The sequence below is a fragment of the Oryx dammah genome, unplaced genomic scaffold (genome assembly GCF_014754425.2).
Source record: "Oryx dammah isolate SB20612 unplaced genomic scaffold, SCBI_Odam_1.1 HiC_scaffold_4, whole genome shotgun sequence".
Classification (NCBI taxonomy): Eukaryota; Metazoa; Chordata; class Mammalia; order Artiodactyla; family Bovidae; genus Oryx; species Oryx dammah.
The window spans coordinates 16192979-16215344 of NW_024070188.1; the positions used below are offsets into that span (position 1 = coordinate 16192979).

Below are 22366 nucleotides of genomic sequence, written 5' to 3' on the forward strand. Positions count from 1 at the left end.
TCAGTGATGGATGTTCATTCCTCTACTTACACTTTAGCCTTCCATGTAACTGTGTGTTTGTTATTCCAAAACACTGAAAGAGCTCAATTTTTGGCCTTTAATATATGTTTCTGGATCCTCAGGAAAAGGTTTACTCAATATAGGCAATTTTAAGTCCTAAAATCAGAACTTACCCTTCTTACAAGAATTAGTTTCAGCTATCAACTCTCTTGAAGGGTCATTTATGGACAGTGTTAAATACTAAAAAATAAAGTCATATGTGGTCCTGGTGAATTATCTTCTGATTTTTCCATACAAAGAGAAAATTCAAAGCAGTATCCCAAATAACAGCAGCAAGTCCTTGCATTGATATTGAATCAAATAGTTCGCCATGCAGGCCTACTTGACCACATAGGAGTTAGCTTGCTGGTTTTTCTCAAATGTAAATATTTGCTTTGGCTAAATAATGTTAATAGGGCAAGTTACATACTCCACGAGGCATAAAAAAAAAAAAAATTTACTTGCCATTGACCCAGAAAACGGACATTGCAATGAAGTCTGAAGGAGAAAGAAAATGGAATGAATATATCTGAAAAGAGAACTCTGGCTGTCACAGCTACCTGCCTTGCTCCAAGTTCATGTTTAATTAAACTTACATCAATAATTCCATAAACTGTTTGCATGTTCATACAACATGAGTTATCATCTTTGATTCTAAGGTCAAATACTTACTGCTAACAACCCTTGTGCCTCTGAGGGAGGCTTGGCCCCCTGCCAGACTGTACTGCTTTTCCCATGGGGACGGGCCGCCACTACTGTACTACTCCGTGGGGGATGAGACAACAGCAGCAGCCCCCTGGTTGCTCAGCAACAACCCCTTATGACTGCTCCTCTTGGACTGCTAGGCAACAGGGCTGAGTCTGACCCAGCTACTCCCAGCAGCACGCCGCCTCTCCAGAGGGCTGGGTTAGCAGGAGGCTAGGGGCCCTAAGTGACTAGTTACATAATCTAAACGCATTTCTCTGGATGCTCCCCAACTAAATATAAATCAGAGCAGAGTTAGCTCCTACCCTGAAGGGTACCCTTGAACGTATCCTTAATTTAAACTCTATCCTTGAATCTTTAGAGAAGCTGACAGAAAACTAATGCATTAGAGCCCAAATCTGTGGCCAAAAAAAGCCTGTGGAAAAAAAGAGAAAAAACACACACATAAAGGAGGCCGTTCCTCTTAAAATCACGTTCAAAAATATGACTTTCAAACCTTTTACAAATTTCAAAAGATTTTACTATTTGCATGTTTTCTGTTAACAGACCCCCCCAAATGGAGAAAACATATACTTTTACAGTAAGTTTATTCCTAAAATAGCTTAACATATAGCTCCAAGGATAGCAATTTCTAGGAAAGATCTTCATTTGTATCTAGAGTTTAACCCACATTTATATCTTCTTAGTTCTAAGCTTTTAACGAATCTAAACTAGACATTTTTCCATCTGTATCTGACCTACCTCTTAGGACAAAGACAATGACTCAATCAACTGAAAATCCTGCCCACACATGGAAACATTCGTCTAGCCTCACTCCTATCTCCTCTACTGTCATTTAGCGCTCTGTTGTGGAAAAACAGGTGTGTGCTCCAGGAGACCCACTCCAGTACTCTTGCCTGGAAAATCCCATGGACAGAGGAGCCTGGAAGACTGCAGTCCATGGGGTTGCTGAGGGTCAGACACGACTGAGCAACTTCACTTTCACTTTTCACTTCATGCATTGGAGAAGGAAATGGCAACCCACTCCAGTGTTCTTGCCTGGAGAATCCCAGGGACGGGGGAGCCTGGTGGGCTGCTGTCTATGGGGTCGCACAGAGTCGGACACGACTGAAGCGAGTTAGCAGCAGCAGCAGCAGCTCCAAGAGACATGGACTCACAGTCAGTGTTTGTTATTGCTCAGTCGATAAGTCCTGTGAGACTGACTCTTTGTGATCCCGTGAACTGCAGCACGTTTGGCTTCCCTGTCCTTCACTATCTCCCGGAGTTTGCTCAAATTCATGTCCATTGAGTCCGTGATGCCATCTAACCATCTCATCCTCTGTCGTCCCCTTCTCCTTTTGCCTTCAATCTTTCCCAGCATCACGGTCTTTTCCAATGAGTTGGCTCTTTACATCAGGTGGCCAAAGTATTGGAGCTTTAGCTTCAACGTAAGTCTTTCCAATAAATATTCAAGGTTGATTTCCTTTAAGACTGATTAGTTTGACCTTCTTGCAGTCCAAGGGACTCTTAAGAGTCTTCTCCAGCACCACAATTTGAAAGCATCAGTTCTTTGGTGTTCAGCCTTCTTTATGATCCAACTCTGACATCTGTACATGACTGCTGGAAAAACCATAGCTCTGACTAGCAGACCTTTGTTGGCAAAGTGGTGTCTCTGCTTTTTATACCCTGTCTAGCATGCCAGTAGTAAAGAACTCACCTGCCAATGCAGGAGATGGAACAGACGAAGGTTCAACCCCTGGGTCGGGAAGACCCCCTGGAGAAGGGCATGGCAAACCACTCCAGTATCTCTGCATGGAGAATCCCACGGACAGAGGAGCCTGGGAGGCTACGAGTCCATAGCATCACAAAGAGTCAGACACTACTGAAGTGACTTAGCATGCATGCAATTTTGTCACAGCTTTCCTTTCAAGGAGCAAGTGTCTTTTAATTTCATGGTTATAGTTACCATCCTCAGTGATTCTGATCCGAAGAAAAGAAATTCTGTCACTGCATCCATTTTGTTTCCTATTTGCCAAGAAGTGATGGGTCCAGATGCCATTATCTTAGTTTTTTGAATGCTGAGCTTCAAGCCAGCTTTTTCACTCTCCTGTTTCACTTTCATCAAGAGGTTCTTTAGCTCCTCTTCACTTTCTGCCACTAAAGTGGTATCATCTGTATATCAGAGGTTGTTGATATTTCTCCTAGTAATCTTGATTCCAGCTTGTGATTCATCCAGCCCGGCATTTCACAAGATGTACTCTGCATATAAGTTAAATAAGCAGGGTGACAGTATACAGCCTTGAGATTCTCCTTTCCCAATTTGGAACCATTCGTTGTTCCATGTCCAGTTCTAACTGTTGCTTCTTGACCTGCACACAGGTTTCTCAGGGGGCAGGTAAGGTGGTCTGGTATTCCCATCTCTTTAAGAATTGTCCAGTTTGTTGTGATCCACACAGCCAAAGGGTTTAGCATTAAGTCAATGAAGCAGAAATAGGTGTTTTTCTGGCATTCCCTTGCTTTCTCTATGATCCAACAAATGTTGGCAATTTGATCTCTGGTTCCTCTGCCTTTCCTAAACTCAGCTTGTACATCTGGAACTTCTCATTTCATATACTGCTAAACCCTAGCTTGAAGGATTTTATAATAACTTTGCTAGCATGTGAAATGAGTGCAACTGTATGGTAGTTTGAACATTCTTTGGCATTGACCTTCTTTGGGATTGGAATGAAAACTGACCTTTCCCAGTCTTGTGGCCACTGCTGATTTCCAAATTTGCTGGCATATTGAGTGCAACACTGTAACAGCATCATCTTTTAGGATTTTATATAGCTCAGCTGGAATTCTATCTATCACCTCCACTAGCTTTGTTCATAGTGATGCTTCCTAAGGCCCACTTGACCTCACACATTAGGATGTCTGGTTTTAGGTGAAAGACTACACTATTGTGGTTATCTGGGTCATTAAGACCATTTTTATATAGTTCTTCTGTGTATTCTTGGCACCTCTTCTTAATCTCTTCTGCTTCTGTTAAGTGATTACTATTTCTGTCCTCTATCATGCACATCCTTGCCTGAAATATTCCCTTGATAGCTCCAATTTTCTTGAAGAGATCTCTAGTCTTTCCCATTCTCTTGTTTTCCTCTATTTCTTTGCATTGTTCACTTGAGAAGGCTTTCTATATCTCCTTGCTATTCTCTGGAACTCTGCATTCAGTTGGGTATGTCTTTCCCTTTCTTCCTTGCCTTTTACTTCTCTTCTTTTCTCAGCTATTTGTAAAGCCTTCTCACTTTGCCTTGCTGCATTTCTTTTTCTTTGGGAAAATACAATTATACTGCTCCACTTATTCAAAACCTTCAGTCAAGTCCAGGCAATTTATCATGAAATGCAATGCACTTGTGAATATACTTCCTTTTGAACTTCCAGCCTATCTGCAACTGTCCAGTATATTGATTTAATTATAGTTCCCTAAATACATCACACATTTTAATCCTCCTTCTTCCTAGAACACATTCCTCTTTGCCTGGCAAACTAGTGTTTATCTTCCAATATCTCGAAATACCATCACCTCCTCTGAGAAACTGTCCCTGGCTTTAGAATTTCTTATAGTTGTCTCTGAGCATCTTCTCCTTGATTCACACTGCTGCAATGGCATAAGGCACATTGTTTCACAATAATTTACTTACTTAACATCAATCCCGTGTTCTTCAATAGCAAAGACCTTTTTCTATTCAACTTGGTCTCCTTGGTGCCTGGGATATTCTTTAGCATTAAGGAGCTGTTTATGCTATAGCTTTATTAATAATTAGAGGATAAAACTCCTAGGTAAAATTGTAAAATACATGCAGATTGGGCATTTTTAGCCTCTTAACGAGGTATGAGTAATAAAAAGATTTGCCACAAAACAAAAACTTAGTCTCCTGACTTCTGAGTTGGTTCTCTAAATTCTGATGAGTCATTAAGGGCAAATAAGCAGATACTTCTGAAATGATCCAATCCATCCAGTAACATAACTAAAATAATCCGATTTCCTGTGCCCCTTTTATTAAAATCATAATAACATGAAATTTAAGAGAGATATGTGGTCAGGTAACCAAAATCACCAAAAGATGGTCTAGAGCTGGTCTTAGGGAGATAATTTCCTATTTAGATCAGCAACTCTTAAAGCAGTTTCTGCAGAAATCTCGGTGCAAGTAAAGTAGGAAAGAGAGGAGAGTAGTATCAGTCGCTCAGTCGTATCTGACTCTCTGCGACCCCATGGACTGTAGACCGCCAGGCTCCTCTGTCCATGCGGATTCTCCAGGCAAGAATACTAGAGTGGGTTGCCACTTCCTTCTCCAAAAGAGAGTAGAAAAGAAACAAAATTAGAGCTAAGTAAAAAGGCAAGAAAAAGCTATCCTAATTTTAAAACCTCCTAAATAATACTTCACAAAACAGCATTTAGTCAACATCTGTCTCCTGAAAAGCACTAATTAAAAAAAAAAAAAAGGAACACGAGCAAACAACAAAAACAATCCCACAAATGCAGCAGCCAAATGCAGTATTATGAAGCCACTCAACCTCCTACCTCACCACTCCAGAAGCTAAAGATATAATTCTCCACTTTCAAATATAACAATGCTTTTCCTACATTTTAAAGTTTGCACATATGTTTACATAAGATACTACTAAATTTTGGATATTAGCAGTAATCTGATTGCCTAAATGAACTCATGCAACACAAATTCTAATTAATGGAAATCTGAATTTTTAGCTTATCTGTGTTAAGCTGAGAGGGAATTCTTAGTCTGTTACAAACTTAACAGACAAGCTTAACTATCCCAGCTTAGTCTGGGTTCTAAAGACCTCTAAGTCTGTGTATCCTCAAAACTACAGAAACTGCACCCTTGGAAATGCCAGAATGTACTCATAACCATATGATAAATTGTTTATCAAAGTATTACTTGACAGTATACATTTAAAGCACATTCAGATACTACAACAAAATAAATACATCATAAAGTAGGGTGCACGATGTATATTTAAGATGAATATGAAATGTCAAACCCTGTACTTTTCTACAAAGCACTTTGAGTTATGCCTATAGATTTTGGGGAATTCTTTGGTGGAAAACAGTAGGAAGCCTTACTCTTGGGGATTCCCTCCTAGATGCTGAGTAAAAGATTACTTTCATGTAAAAATATATATTATCGCCTTCACTCTAGCCTACCCTGACCACTAAACTCAAAAAGTGCTGCCCTACTTAGACATACTATTACTTTGTTTATTGCAACTTAACCTTTATAACATTTTTTTAAGAAAAACTATTTTTCTCTCCAATAGTCCTGAGTCTATCAGTGGGACAGCTCACAGAACCAATCTAAACTCCTATATATGTAAGACAGTCCTTCAACAAGCCTAATGGTCACAAGAAATGGAGATGTACTGGATGCCAGGAAATGTGCTGGGTATTTGACAATCATTAATCAAAAAATAAAACTACAGGCAAATAGTACCATTTCTATGTTACAAAAATGAAGTAGAAGAAAAGGGGGAGAGGTGTGGAGGGGGGAGGGAGGAGGGTGGGAAAGGAAACAGGCTACAAAGAGGCTAGCGACTCTCCCGGAATAAAATGGCTAGTTAGGAGCTGAGCTGAGATCTAACTCCAAAGCTTGTGCTTGTTTTTCTTTCTTGACACATCATGCTATACTATATGTCCACACCCACCTTCTCAGGCGTTCATGTCCCCTAAAGAAATATCTCCATTTTATGACTATTCCTTCTATCACTTCGGCAATAACAGACCATCCTGATCAGTGTGTCTGCATGTGTACTTGTATTATTTGTAAGAGTAATCTCCCCAGAAAAATTTGACCACAGTAGAATAGAGTTACATCATCGCTCCCTTGCTCTGCTAATGCTGCTATTTATTCAACTTAAAAACATGCTACCTTTGTTGGACAGTCACTTGACATTATATCAAACTGGCCATAAACCAAAATTCTTTCATACTGTTTTAATAGACTCTTCCATTAACCATTTCTTCTCTATCTCCCCTATCTTTTTTTATAGCAACTTAACCTTTATAACATCTTTTGTTTTTTCATTTTGAAGCAAAAATATTTCTCTCTCCAATAGCCCTAAATCTACCTGTGGGATAGCTCACAGGATCAGTCTAAACTCCTATCTACGTAAGACAGTCCTTCAAACAAACATAACGGTCACAAGTAATAGCGACATACTGGATGCCAGGAGATGTGCTAGGTATTTGACAATCATTCTTTTTAAAAATGTATACAACTCATATATTTACCTAGATACAAAAATCCCATCAAACTGAAGTTTTACTCATAGAGAACAGCACTGATTATATGACTCTCTAGTAAGAAAGTGTTAGTCACTCAGTCATGCCCGACTCTTTGCGACCCCATAGACTGCAGCCCACCAGGCTCCTCTGTCCATGATATTTTCAAGGCAAGGATACTGGAGTTGGTTGCCATTTCCTTCTCCAGGGGATCTTCCCAACCCAGGGCTTGAACCTGGGTCTCCTGCACCGCAGGCAGATTCTTTACCGACTGAGCTACAAGGGAAGCCAAAATTAACTAAAAAGTTAAGTTCAAAGTTTTCATCCCAGCATTTTTAAGATTCTTCATTATATCCCCAATGTACCTTTCCACCCTCATCTTCTTCCAGCCCTCCAAAGTCTACATAGCTCTGCCTTGTTCTTTTCCGTATTTGTGCCTTTGTTCATTCTGGTCTCTCAATCAGGAATGTTTTGCCCAGTCATTGAAGTTCAACCACTCCTTCAAGGACCATCCCAATTACTCCATTGTCTATAAAGTCTTCCTGAGTAATTTCAAAAGTTTATCTTTTTCTTTTTCGAAACACCACAGCACTTTTTGGTTCTTTCATAGCACCTATTACAATCTGCTTCCCAGGAAAGGTCTGTATATTATTTTCTCTTACTTCACCCCACCAAACAGATAGAAACCTAAGCTTCTTTAAAAAAGATGGCATCTCATTCTATTTTGCAATATATCATTAAACATATAGTAGCTGAATCCAGGAAGGTGCTTTTTAAAAAATATATAAATTTATTTATTTTAATTGGAAGCTAACTACTTTACAATATTGTATTGGATTTGCCATACATCAACATGAATCCACCACAGGTGTACACGTGTTCCCCATCCTGAACCCCCCTCTCACTCCCTCCCCGTACCATCTCTCTGGGTCATCTCAGTGCACTAGCCCCAAGCATCCTGTATCATGCTTCGAGCCTGGACTGGCGATTCGTTTCTTATATGATATTATACATGTTTCAGTGCCATTCTCCCAAATCATCCCACCCTCGCCCTCTCCCACAGAGTCCAAAAGACTGTTCTATACATCTGTGTCTCTTTTGCTGTCTCGCATACAGGGTTATTGTTACCATCTTTCTAAATTCCATATATATGCGTTAGTATACTGTATTGGTGTTTTTCTTTCTGGCTTACTTTACTCTGTATAATAGGCTCCAGTTTTATCCACCTCATTAGAACGGATTCAAATGTATTCTTTTTGATGGCTGAGTAATACTCCCATTGTATATATGTACCACTTCTTTCTTATCCATTCATCTGCTGATGGACATCTAGGTTGCTTCCATGTCCTGGCTATTATAAACAGTGCTGTGATGAACATTGGGGTACACGTGCCTCTTTCAATTCTGGTTTCCTTGGTGTGTATGCCCAGCAGTGGGATTGCTGGGTCGTAAGGCAGTTATGTTTCCAGTTTTTTAATGAATCTCCACACTGTTCTCCATAGGGGCTGTACTAGTTTGCATTCTCACCAACAGTATAAGAGGGTGCCCTTTTCTCCACACCCTCTCCAGCATTTATTGCTGGTAGACTTTTGGATGACAGCTATTCTGACTGGCGTGAAATGGTACCTCATTGTGGTTTTGATTTGCATTTCTCTGATAATGAGTGATGTTGAGCATCTTTTCATGTGTTTGTTAGCCATCTGTATGTCTCAGGAGGGTGCTTTTAAATAGATATTTGTTTATCAGGGTTTAGTTAACTACTCATCTCAAAGATGCAGGTACTGAGTTCCGAAATTCATTAAATAAAGAATATCTTAAGAATATTGAGATTATTAAGGAATAACTTAAAGAATGTCTATAACCATCCACAGAAAAGAACCTGAATATTGTTGGGGGCATACAGCACTAAATTATGGAACCATAGACTCTATAGAATAATACAGATACTTTTTTCACTGCATTGATTTCATGATGGAGAACTGAAGTCACATTATTCGTACTGGTGTAATCATGTTGATAAAAACTGAAATCTCAAGAGCCTTCTTCAGGGTCACACGACTAATTAAAAGCTGAATTGACCTTCCAACAAAGCTTTTTAATCTCTAGCTGAGTTATTTTTCTCTACTATTATCATCTAAATCATACATTTTCATAAATGTCTGCAGCAAACAATTATTCTAAGGGAGAAAGATTCTCTTCTTTCTTATAGGATATGATTTATCTTCAAATTATTATTTGTATGGGAAGAATCAAAAATAAAACTCATTAATGATGACTAAAGAGGATTATATTACACAAAATTTCTTGGCACAGATCTTACTTACTTTGCGACTTAACTAGGAAGACTACAGTCAAGAATTAGGATATTTAAAAATATCACTGTTCAGTCAAAATAAATGTCATAGAGCCTATACACTAATAGTGTTCATGATCTTTACTTACAAGCCAGTCCTACAGATTTAATCAGAGCCTGTTTATGCCTCTGTTTTGTTTTAACCATCTTGTTACCGGATGCTAAACATCCATTTCCCCTTTGAGCCTTTCCTCCTGTAGTCACTGCATGTAATTTGTTGTTTCCAAGAATGAAGTTGAGACCCAGACCTGACAAATCAGAATTCAAATGCCCTGAGCCACAGGGACTGGCTCAGAAGTGGTGTGGGACACAAAGGAGGCAGACAGAAGCCAGCCTCAATAGGCTTATGACATTTTTCCAACACAGCAAAGGCATAAAGAGTGGGTTCATGATGGAAGTTAGTCCATCTTAGGACTGGTGCAATGCTACTAGGTAAAGACACTTTTTTCTCTTTGAATTTAAACTTGAGAAATTAGGCCTGAAGCTGTCGATAGCAATTTTTCCACCAAGCAGAGCCTGAGAATGAAGCCAAGTTGAAGAAGACTAGAGCCAAGAAGTAGAAGGAAATTGGGTCCTTACAAAATAATCTGAGCTCTAGATCAAGCTGAGATTGAAAGCTGGGTGACATAAATCTGATAAAATTCTCCCATTTTCCTTAAGCCAACCTGAAATGGATTTGCTATTATGAACAACTATAACATTCCTAGCTAATGCACTCTGGTGTTTTGACTTTCTCAACCCACTTTCTCAACCAATGACCTATATTGAAAAGGTCATAGAAGATGATAGTGAAGAGTAAGAGCTATTACATACTTCAGATGAAGTAACAGCTTATAGTTTAAAAGTGAAGATGAAGATTGCTAATATGTAAAAAAGAATACAAGGAATTTCAAAAATGTGGAGTCTTTAAGTCAAGGACTTAAGCATCAGTTCAGTTCAGTTCAGTCGCTCAGTCGTGTCCGACTCTTTGTGACCCCATGAATCGCAGCACGCCAGGCCTTCTTGTCCATCACCAACTCCCAGAGTTCACTCAGACTCACGTCCATCAAGTTGGCGATGCCATCCAGCCATCTCATCCTCTGTCGTCCCCTTCTCCTCCTGCCCCCAATCCCTCCCAGCATCAGAGTCTTTTCCAATGAGTCAACTCTTCGTATGAGGTGGCCATAGTACTGGAGTTTCAGCTTTAGCATCATTCCTTCCAAAGAAATCCCAGGGCTGACCTCCTTCAGAATGGACTGGTTGGATCTCCTTGAAGTCCAAGGGACTCTCAAGAGTCTTCTCCAACACCACAGTTCAAAAGCATCAAATCTTCGGCGCTCAGCCTTCTTCACAGTCCAACTCTCACATCCATACATGACCACTGGAAAAACCATAGCCTTGACTAGACGGACCTTTGTTGGCAAAGTAATGTCTCTGCTTTTTAATATGCTGTCTAGGTTGCATAGCTTCCTGGAAAACCACTCAGTTCCAGGAAAACCAGGGTAGTGGCCATGCTATTTAGGAGTATAGAAGTGAAGTGAAGTCGTGTCCGACTCTTTGCAACTCCATGGACTGTAACCTACCAGGCTCCTTTGTCCATGGGATTTTCCAGGCAAGGGTACTGGAGTGTGTTGCCATTTCCTTCTCCAGGGGATCTTCCCAACCCAGGGATTGAACCCGTGCCTCCTGCATTTCAGGCAGACGCTTTACTATCTTGAGCCACCAGGGACTATAGAGATTCCTGCAAAGATCTGCATAAACCAGAAGACAGGTAAGGGGTCATTAAGTCACAAAGCACTCAAGGCAGGCGGTGCTGAGGCTTTGACGTTGCTGGAGCTGTAGAGGAAAGTGTGGTAAGCACACAGAATTCTCAGGCTCTCCATTGATTTGTGTTCATTGGAAACATGGAATTCACTGAGAAATATCTTACTCTAAGCCAGCAGAGCACGGAGAGTAAACAGATGGATAAAAATCGGCCATCCCAATGAAGCCAAAAGACAACTGTAGGTGTGACTCTGTAGGGTTGCTCAGTCATATCTGACTCTCTGTGACCCCATGGACTGAAGTCCTCCAGGCTTTTCTGTCCATGGGGTTCTCCAGGAAAGAATACTGGAGCAGGTTGCTATTTCCTTCTCCAGAGGATCTTCCCAACCCAGGGATCGAACCCACATCTCTTATGTCTCCTGCATTGGCAGAAGGATTCTTTACCACTGTGCCACCTAGGAAGCCCCAGGTGTGACTCTTCAGATTTGTGTAAAAAGAAAAAAAAAAAAATATATATATATATATATAGAGAGAGAGAGAGAGAGAGAGACAGGATGCTATGACAAGAGAATTTCTGAATTTGAGATTTTAGGAAGAAAAAATTCAGATGATAAATTCAGGGTGTAAGTATAGAAGGGGTTGGGTAAAGACAAGTTTATTGCTTGAGTTGTGAAGATGAAAAACTGAAAAGTTGTGGTGTTGGGTGCAGACATGAAGTCACCCAGATTGGGGACAGGAAATGGGTGGGACAAGATGACTGTTCAGTAGTTGCTGGAGTGCTCAGTGAAGAAGCAGTTTGAAGTGGTAAATAGTTCACAGGAATGAGCAATGGTGGTTGACAGTATAGCCAATTGGCTCAAAGGAACAGGAATGAGTAAAAGAGGGTAGAGAAATAACAGTCTAGAGGTAGGAAGGTGTATGGAGGGCATGTGACCCACTTCCCTACCCTAGGATTCATGAACTATGGAGTAATCAGCCATCTCCAGTAGGAAGGACTCAAGGGGAAGTGGGAGAGTCAAGATTCAGGGCTAGAGCAACAAGAGAGGTTGAGAGGAGTTTATTGTGATTGAACAGGTGTTCCAGAGGGCATGACAGAACAGTTCTGAAGGAAGAATAAAAAGCAAAGATTAGGTCAGGGAGAGGCAGCACAAAGCATAATAAAGTTTCAAGGTAGAAGGGAGAAATGAATAGACAAATGATAAAAACAGAGATTTGAAGCATTGGAAAATTATGCTTCACAAGGCTAACAAAATTACATGTTTCAAAACTAGTAACACAGACTACAGGAACCAGAGAATTTAGGAAGAGCTAGCAGCCATGATGTGAGACATGGCATTCCTTTTCTTCCTGGGGTGAGGTGCTGAGTGACAGATGTGGATCGAGGCAGGTGAGGGAGGCAATGGAAGGGCCTGCAGTCACGTGTAGGAATGGTGGCCAGGAAGGCATGTGGGAAGAAATTCTGTGGGACTTCAGGGTGAAGGGACAGTTACCACAAAGGTGGACTCCAAGCAGGTACAGGGGCATAGGATGTTATTTCACATCAGTTACAGAACAAATAAGTTGGAGGCAAGATTAGTGATTAAATGTAACAACAATAAAATTATATTACCTACTTCATTCCTTACTAAAACAACTTCCAAAGGATTAAAACTTAAAAAAAAAAAAGACATCAGACGTACTATTAAAAATGTAGATGAATATGTTTAAAGTGGGAAAGTTCTCCTTATACACTATGAGAGAAGAAATTGATAGCTTTCACATCCATAAAATTTAAGTATTTTGCAAAGCAAAGCTCCCTATATAGTTAATGGCAAACAAAAGAGATTGATTTTTAAAAAAACTGTTATTTAAAATGTAACGGACATACAAAGAGTTAATATCCTTATGAATTAAAAGTTCTTGAAACAAACAAAAGAGAATTAAAATAAGTGAAGAACACAATAAGCAATTCATACAAATGAATCCAAAATACCCAATAAACATACTGACGACCTAAAAATATTTAGCCACATTAGCAAAGAGATACAAATATGAACTATCTTTTCCTACTAAATTTCTAATTAAAAATTTTTGAAACAGTACTAGTGCTTTGGTAAAAATTTTCAGTATAAATGGCAACAGGCTTCCTGGAAAGATATTCTGCAATATGTTTTAAAAAATGGTTAAAAAGTGACTATCCATTGATTTATCAACTCCATGTCTAGAAATTTATTCAGAGAAATTAATAAGATAGCTGTGCACAGTATCTAAAGATCACAAATACAGTTATCTACTACGGTATTATTTACAAAAACAAACTTGGAAACATTCTGCACATTTATCAATAGGGATTAGTTAAAAATTTAATAGATCAGTATGTAGCCATTAAAAAAGATAATTTATTGCCTTGAAAAGATATAGTAAGATGATATATTCAGGGCATATGATATACTACTTTTGTGTTTTAAGATATATACATAGGCAAAGAATTTTACAATTAACCCTGGAAATACAGATGGACGTTATTTTCCTCTTAATTTTGAAAGTTCCTGATTTTCACTGAAGTGTATATTATCTCAAAAACACAACTACAAAGTTTTAAAGTTTAAAACTTAGTGGTATTTTAAGTGGCAAACATTACCGGCCTAGAAAATAACATGTGGAATAAACCATTATAAGGTAACAATGGAGAGTTGATAAAAAGGATGAGATTGAAAGGAAAAAAAAAAAAAGCTTTATTATACTTTCACGTCTGTGATTCTTGGTGAAAAATTTACAACAGTAAGCACAGACTGTCCTTGGGAAAACAGAATTCTACATTTTAACATTGCTAATATTTAAAGCCACACATTTCAAAGATTTGTGTTTTTATTTTTGTCTTATTTGTTTTGCTGCATAGGGTGCAGCAAAATTAAAATGGGGCCTAACTGAGATATTCTGTTTCATACCTTTAAGAGCTGAAATTTTATCTAGCCAAAAACTATGTCATGGGTCACTCCGCATAATCAGAAAAAAATGTTATTTTTTAAAATTATTCTTTCTATTCATTTTTATTCTGATAATAGTAATTTTAGAAGAAAAAATAGGATAAAAATTGTATACCATTATTACATTCATAAAAAAAACATATCTTTACAAAGGTACAAAGACTGGAAGACATTTAATACTAAAACAACTATGCTTGAATATTAGAATTGAAATTGTAAAATCTTGAAGTGTTCTTAACAGTGTGATGGTTTTATGACAAAAATATCTGAAAGAAAAGAGTTAATAAATAAAGTGAACCTTAAACAATCTTTTTGCAAGATAATTTGAAATGTCCTTATAACTTAAACTGCTGTCTGTAGATGCAATTGTATTTCATTAATCCATATTTTAAGTGGATTACATTGAGACAAAACCCACAAAGTGAAGAACTTAACCAATTCAGTATTAAGACCAGTAATAATTACTGACAGGTGATATGAAAAGTTTTCCAAAAATTAGGTAAAGTAAGATACGTTTTTAAAAGAGTTGGTAAACATGAACATCTGTGAGTTTAAAAAAATGCTTTGCTTTCTTCCATTTTACAGTCACACCTGAAAAGTTTGTTTCCTTTCAAAGCATTCAAACCTAGAATCCAAACATGGACTCCTCAGAGTTGAAACAACTATGCTGGGTTTTACTTGAAGTTTAATATTCTTCGGCAAAAAACCACAAACACCTCAGGGAGCTGACCCAGATCTACCATGTGAGGAAATTACTCCTCACTTTCCCTGAAAACATTCTTCTACCCTCCCTGAGCCAAACAGATAAAAACTATGACCTCCCCCTACGTTGCAGACTGGTCCCATTTTCACACTGTCAAACCCACGTGGCACGAATGACTGGAAAACCTGAATGACCTTGTTTAGATCTATACTTGGGTTGAAAGCAGAGGCCTCTGACTACGTCAGGACACAGCAGATGCCCTGCCCAAGTTATCATATTGCTTATTTTGTAACCATCTTTACAACTGATGCTGAAGATGGGCACAGCTCAAGTGGCCAGCAATCCAAAATGCAGTGATCAGCAAGGTTGGTTTCTTCTTGGGAACTCAGCAGAATCTGTTCCATGCCTCTTCCCCAGCTTTTGGTGGTGCTTGGTAAATCTGGGAATCTCTTGAAGTCACATAGCTCTTATTTCTGCTTCCATTGTCACATGTTTGCCTCTACGAGTCTCTGCCTCTGTGTCTCTTCTCTTCTTATCAGGATACCAGTCATACTGGGTTAAGGACACATCTTACTCCTGTATGACATCATATTAGGCAATTACAACTGCAATGGCCCTATTTCTAAATAAGGTCTCATTCCAGGAAGTACATGAATTATCAGACCTTATCCAACCCAGGAAACCCACCAACTGTGTCCTCATTCTTCTACTGCCATTTTTGTAAATAGTGCTAGCCCTCAACCTCAAACCAGGTGCTGAAAAGCACCCTTCATTTCCACTTCCCCTTAACTTCATATCCCAATTATCATCAAGCCTAATCACTTTCCACTCTTAATATTTCTAGACTATGATACTCCTGTGTATCCCTAAATTCTTCATCACTAATCCATGATTCACTCTCTAGCATCTCTTGTTTGGGCTATAACAGTCTGTCCAATATTCCGCAAATCCAATCTTCTCTGAGCTGCAAGAGTATATATAGATAAATACATAGAGATTCATGGCATGTTAGAAAGATGCAGAGTTGCTTTTTGTGTTTTTCTAAGTTTTCACTCCTGTGAACAGTTCTGCTTCTTTATTGCAATGAACACAATTATAACAGACATCCTTCTTCAGGGACACAGAGACTGAGAGGCAGAGTGGTTTCTGTGCTAGACCTTGGCCTTTGTAACATCTTCTGACTTGATAGATTCTTTACAAACTTTAAGAATGCAACAAAATCCATTATATCTGTAGTCTGGATTGTTATTAGACTCTATTAGATTTGGGAAAGATAGACAAGAGGGTCTTATTTCAGTGTTTTGAGACTTAATATTATATCTGGCTCCAGAAGCCCCATGATAGAAGTACTTATTCTCATTTTTAATAAACAAAAATAATAAATGAATGTAACTACATGAGTTAAAGGTTATCCTTAATTACACACACACACAAACACTATACATAGTAATTTCAAGAAGAGTATTTTCTTCTGAGACATATTAACCCAGCCCATAAAAATTAGTCTAGAAGTAAATCACTTCAGAGTCATTTAATATAAGCATGTTTGGGAAGACTGCTTAACTCTTTCTTATCTTCCATGAATTTATTCCTGAAACTATCATACTGAACCTCAGTTTCTTCCCTTCCTTCACCCAACAAGTGAAAACGTGCAGTTACCCATGCTGATTTCTGGAGTTCCCTGGTAGCTCAGATGGTAAAGAACCTGCCTGCAATGAGGTGGTTCAGTCCCTGAGTGGGGAAGATGCCCTGGAGAAGAGAATGACCACCCACTCCAGTATTCTTGCCTGGAGAATTCCACGGACAGAGGAGCCTGGCAAGCTACAGTCCATGGGGTCACAAACAGTCCAACACAACTGAGCGACTAACACACACACACATGCTGATTTCCACACTCCCAAAGGCCATTCATTCCTTTTCATCAGCACAGCAGAATTTAGGGCTTAGCTGGAAATAGTAACTCTAAGGAGGGAGAATCCAAGATGTAGAGGAAGACATTTAGCTCCATTTACACTGTCTATAAAAGCTTCTGCTGCTGCTCCCCAAACAAGTGTTCAGGCCATGTGGCTCCAGACTACTGCTACTCCATAATCTTCAAGGGTCTCTATTCTGCTGGCCTGCTTTTCAGTCTGAGAAATCCTATTCTAACTAATGCAAGATTCTAGATAAGATTATTTCCTTCTATTCGGAAACATATACAAATCTGAACTGTTTTATTCTTAAATAGACAGCTCTGAACTTCTTTTCCAATAAGCACCCAACTCTTGGGCATCATCATTTGTTAAGAATTGGAGTTATTAGAAAACATAAACTCACTTTGATTTACAGTCACTTCAGTTGTGTCCAACTGTGTGACCCTATGGACGGTAGCCCATACGGCTCCTCTGCCCATGGGATTCTTTAGGCAAGAACACTGGAGTGGACTGCCATGCCCTCCTCCAGGGGATCTTCCCAGGGATCAAACCCATGTTGTTTAAGGTCTCCAGCACTGGCAGGCGGGTTCTTTACCACTAGCGCCACCTGGGAAGCCCGTATAAGTCCATAGCGTGCTTTATACCTGGACAGATGCATAAAACCGTTATTTGCCATTGAGCACAAGAATAAAAAATATATCCCACTTGAGTATGAAGTAGATTACCTATTTGATTTCTCAAAGTCAACTGTACTTCCAATAAAAAGATAATAATAATAATCACTTTTGGTTTTCTGCCTATGTTCAAGTGTTCTCCTCATGTAATATCACTAACTGATAATGACTTATAAAAAGTATATCAAGGATCTGTGCACAGTCACTCAATCATGTCCAACTCTGTGAGACCCCATGGGCTACAGCCCCCCCAGGCTCCTCTGTCCATAGAATTTTCCAGACAAGAATACTGGAGTGGGTGGGTTGCCATTTCCTACTCCAAGGGATCTTCCTGACCCAGGGATCAAACCTGCATCTCTTGCTTCTCCTACACTGGCAGGCAGATTCTTTACCACTGCGCCACCTGGGAATAAAGATTACTGAGACCAACAAAATTCAAAAGAACATGAAGTTTTCCTTCTTTTTTTAAAATTTATTTCTTTTTAATTGAAGGATAATTGCTTTACATTATTGTGTATTAAAGTAATGAAAGATAAACTGGTATTTACCCATAAAAACTTTAAAAAGTATAAGTCAGTGAATAATACTGTGGGATGTCTGATCAAAGAAAGAAAAGCTAAGGGAGTGTATATTCGGTCATGCGAATAAAAAAGGCAAGAGGAGAAGGGGACGACAGAGGGCGAGATGGTTGAATGGCATCACTGACTCAGTGGAGATGAGTCTGAGCAAACTCCAGGAGACGGTGAAGGACAGAGAAGCCTGGCATGCTTGCAGTCCATGGGGTCACATAGAGTTGGACACAACTGAGCAATTGAACAACAAAATGAAAAACCCTTGTGAACATTTAAAAACTGAAAAGAATAAAAAGAGCATGTCTAATCACAGGAATTTTAAAACGGGAAAACAGGAGCCCTGGATTTATCCCTAATACATGATTTTTGCATGTCAATCACTTAAACTTGGGCCTTAGGTCTCTATATATGACAATAAAATATGTTCAATTTTTTAAAGAATTATGTGGCATCATAGTTATGGAAGCTTATTTTATCACATGATTTATAGGGTGCTTTTTTCTATTCAAAAAGGAATGATTTTTTTTTTGTAACTCAATTAAAAATCTTCTGTTGAAGGACAGGAAAACCACTAACTTTACTATCAAGCAATTCAGGTTTGGGTTTCATTGACATCTTAAAATACAATTTTCAAATTGCTCAATTTCCCATCTTCACTGGAGACTGCCGGAAATTTAGTCTTAATTAAGCCTGATTTACCCTCATTTAGCATTAAAAGATACTGGGGGTGGGGAATGAATAGGCGGAGAACAGAGGACTTTTAGGGCAGTGAAAATACTCCCTATGACATTGCACTGATGGTTGTCTGCATCTGTGTGCGTGCTCAGTTGGCTTCGACTCTTGGCAATGCCATGGACTATAGCCCACCAGGCTATACATGTACACAGAATGTACATATATACAGAATGTACAACAAGAGTGAACCCTAAGGTAAACCAGGGAATTTGGGGGGTGATTACCATGTGTCAGTGTAGGTTCATCCACTGTAACGAATGTACCACTGTGGTGAGAGATATCCATAGTGGAGGCAGCCATACATGTGTGGGGCCAGGGGTTATTTAGGAAATCTCTGTACCTTCCATTCAGTTTTGCTGTGTATATAAAACAGCTCCAAACCTCGTCTTTAGAAATATTTCATTTCTCAAAAATGTTACACCTTTTTTCAAATTTGCTTGCTGTATTTGAGTTCAAAATTTTTAAAAGAAGCAAAATGTTTCCTGACCAACCTTCTCTCTCTGTATATATCGAATCATATACAATCTAGTAAGAAACATTTATTTTTCCAGAATTTTCTACATTTTGTAAATACATAACTTTTACATAAAATTAATTCTATAATGCTCTTAAGAAGTTGGGCTTCCCCGATTGCTCAGTTGATAAATAATCCATCTGCAATGCAGGAGACCCCCGGGCTTCCACTGTGGCTCAGCTGGTAAAGAATCCATCTGCAATGAGGGAGACCTGGGTTCAATCCCTGGGTTGGGAAGATCCAGGGCAAAGGGAAAGGCTACCCACTCCAGTATTCTGGCCTAGAGAATTCCATGGATTGTATAGTCCATGGGGTCGCAAAGAGTCGGATACAACTGAGTGACTTTCGCTTCGCTTCACTTAGAAAGTTAGATACATGTTTATCATACAACCCAGCAATTGCACTGCTAAATAACTATCCAAGGGAAATGAACACATCCAAACTCACGAAGCCTTGCATGTGGATGTTCTCAGCATCATGACTCATAATAGCCTCAAACTGAAAACAACCCAAATGTCCAACCACTGGTGAATGGACAGACAAAACGTGGTGGATTCATACAATGGAAAACTTCAGCAATAAGATGAGCGAAATGCCGATCCACATTACGACACAGATCTCAAAAACAGTATGTTAAGTGAGAAAAAGCCATAAACAAAAATCACATATCTTATGATTCCATTTATATAAAATATTCAGAGAAGGCAAATCTATAGAGACTGAAGAAAGATTAGTAGTTGCCTTAATCTGAACAGAGATTAATTATAAGTGGGCATGAGGGATCTTATTGGGGTGATTAAAATGTTCTAAAACTGAATTATGGTGATGGTTTTACAACTTGGTAAAATTTCTTTAAAAATCATTGAAGGGGTAAATTTCTAAAACGTCTAAACTTCCAGTTTAAAATTGGCTAAAGAGGAGAGAAAATTATGTAACAAAATTGAAATCTGACATAATTTAAAATATCCTATATAAGGTATTCCATTAGTCTTTGATATTTTGTTGAAGAAAGTTGTGGTGAAGATAAAACTAAGAAGCTGATTACTACAAACTTTTTGAAAACTTTTTTTCAACACATACTTTACTTCAAAATTAAATCATTTGATTTTCCAAAACACTGTTTTAGAAATGAACTTCCTTCTCATAGTGTCAATAGAGGGGTACTGATCAGCGCCTGACAAGTAGGGAAAAAAAGGTTTGCAAAATGCTAGTCTAACAAACCATGATCCAGAACCCATATCACCCACAGAACTTCCTGTGAGCTTTATGACCAGCAGAGCTCATTTTAGTAATCCAAATTCTGACCTTTTTGAATATTAAATCAGAGAACAAATTTTTTTTGTGTGCAGCAATGTCAGTAAGAAGAAAGGCATCTTATGAAGAGATAAAGTGGACAGATGGATCTTGAATCTATGTGTACACAAAGAGAAATGCAATACTCGGCGCGGTTCTAATCCATACTTTTTCAGTATTCAAACCATTATTAGTACGAGCGTTTTAGTTTTTAGTTTTTCCAGTTGAATATTTAAGTGGTCATCAGCACTGAATCTCCATTTTAGAGTCCTGCACAGACTCGGACTAAAAATTCCACCTGCAAGATTTTTTGTTTTGCTTTAGGTTTGTTCTTTTTCCCCAGTGTTTGCTATGTGTCCTGCTTATACCAAGCGCTTTTCCAAAGGAACCGTGTTCGTATGCGTTCCCTGGGATGAGCTCTACGAAGATGAAACCGACGGGTTCATCTGAGCCTCGCTCGGCAGGAACTTGCCAGTCTGGAGAGCAGGTAAATCGGGGTCATCTCTCCCAGAGGGAACTATCAGGACTTTCCCCAACGAGCTGCTGCACATCAGCAATGACGACCCACGCGCTCATCTCCCGAACCCCTGCGACCACACTGCAACTCCTCTCCCTCCCTGGCTGCCGGCCGGTGTCCCAGACTCCGTGAAAATCCAACAGTTGCTGGGAACCCACGAGTTCACTCGATATAATTATTTCCAGGTTTTATCAAAGAAAATGGATGGAGGCTGAGGAGGTGAGGTGACTGGGCTAAAGACAGCTCGACGCGAGCCGAGCCGGCTAGAACACTGCTGACCCCATGGCCGCGAGGGGCTGCCTGGGTCTGGAAACGCGCAGCCCAGGACAAACGACGTGGCACTGCTCGTGCGAGAGGCGAAGGCTCAGCAACTTACGAGACATCACCAATGTCCACCTTCAGGGCAGAATGGGCAAAAAGAGGTGATCAGACCTTCCTGGTTACCCCTGTTGACCTGAGCGCCCTCTTCCACTCTGCAAGGACCTCTGCGTGTTACATGATGTGGTCACTCCGGCCAAAGAGGCATCTGCTTGAATTCCCCCCATGCTCGCGCGGACTGGCCGGAAAATAGGAAAGTTGCTCTTACCGCATCTTCGCTCGCTCAGTCTCCCCTGCCTCCCCAAGTCCTTTTCCCTCCATCTTCTCTCCAGCCACCCCCACTCCACCTCCCCTTCACCACGTACGTACCCGCCGCGCAAAGAGGTGTCCGCCGAGCCTGGGCCGGGTCCCGGCGCTCGGGCTCGCCCGGCCTCTCCGTGGCCGCGAGCTGCGACGCTGACTCTAGCTCGCTGCCGCCTCTACCGTCCACGAGGATGCGACCGCGTCTGAGCTGCCGCGCTGGGGCGCAGGCTGGAGGTGGCGGCGACCGCGGGGGCGGAGAGAGCGGCCGCCGGGACCCGCCCCCGAGCGTGGAGCGCGCCTCCCTCCCCTTAACCCCCCGTCCCGACGCCCCGGCCCGGGGTCCGGCTCCGGCCGTAACCCCGCCGCCAACCGGCTCGCGAGACGGTGGGTCTTACCTTTCGGCGTCCGGGACAGTGTTGTTTGTTTTTTTCCCTGCTTGCGCCTTAACAGACAATTAATCATCGATGGTCATCACAGAGCCCTCGCCTAACCACTCTCAGTTCCCCTGGGTGAGTGTTAAGGTTCTATTAAGATTTTACTTGTGACTGAGGGAATTCTCTTTCCTCCCTTCTCCCTGTAGACCCTCCGAAGCATTTGTGGCCCGAAGTGTCTGTCCTAAGGTTGCACTTTAATCGTGGCTGTTTGGATAAAGTAGCAATGTGCATGGTTTTCTTACCTGCACCAGAAATGTGGGTCTTCGTGTACATTACCGCATTATTTTAGCAAATTGAGGAGTCATGTGCAATGTAGACAACTCAG

General features: G+C 40.1%; 1 protein-coding gene across 5 annotated transcripts in view; it reads right to left on the reverse strand.

Moving 5' to 3' along the window:
- PKIB (cAMP-dependent protein kinase inhibitor beta) overlaps positions 1–21867 on the reverse strand; it is a 119961-nt gene extending 98094 nt beyond the window's left edge. For 3 of the 5 annotated variants that reach the window (XM_040239016.1, XM_040239014.1, XM_040239015.1), the window contains exon 1: positions 21674–21867. The gene's annotated coding sequence lies outside the window, so the exon portion shown is untranslated. The remainder of the gene's footprint in view (positions 1–21673) is intronic. The other 2 variants (XR_005720868.1, XM_040239017.1) reach the window with 2 other exon arrangements.
- Between the last annotated feature and the right edge of the window lie 499 nt (positions 21868–22366).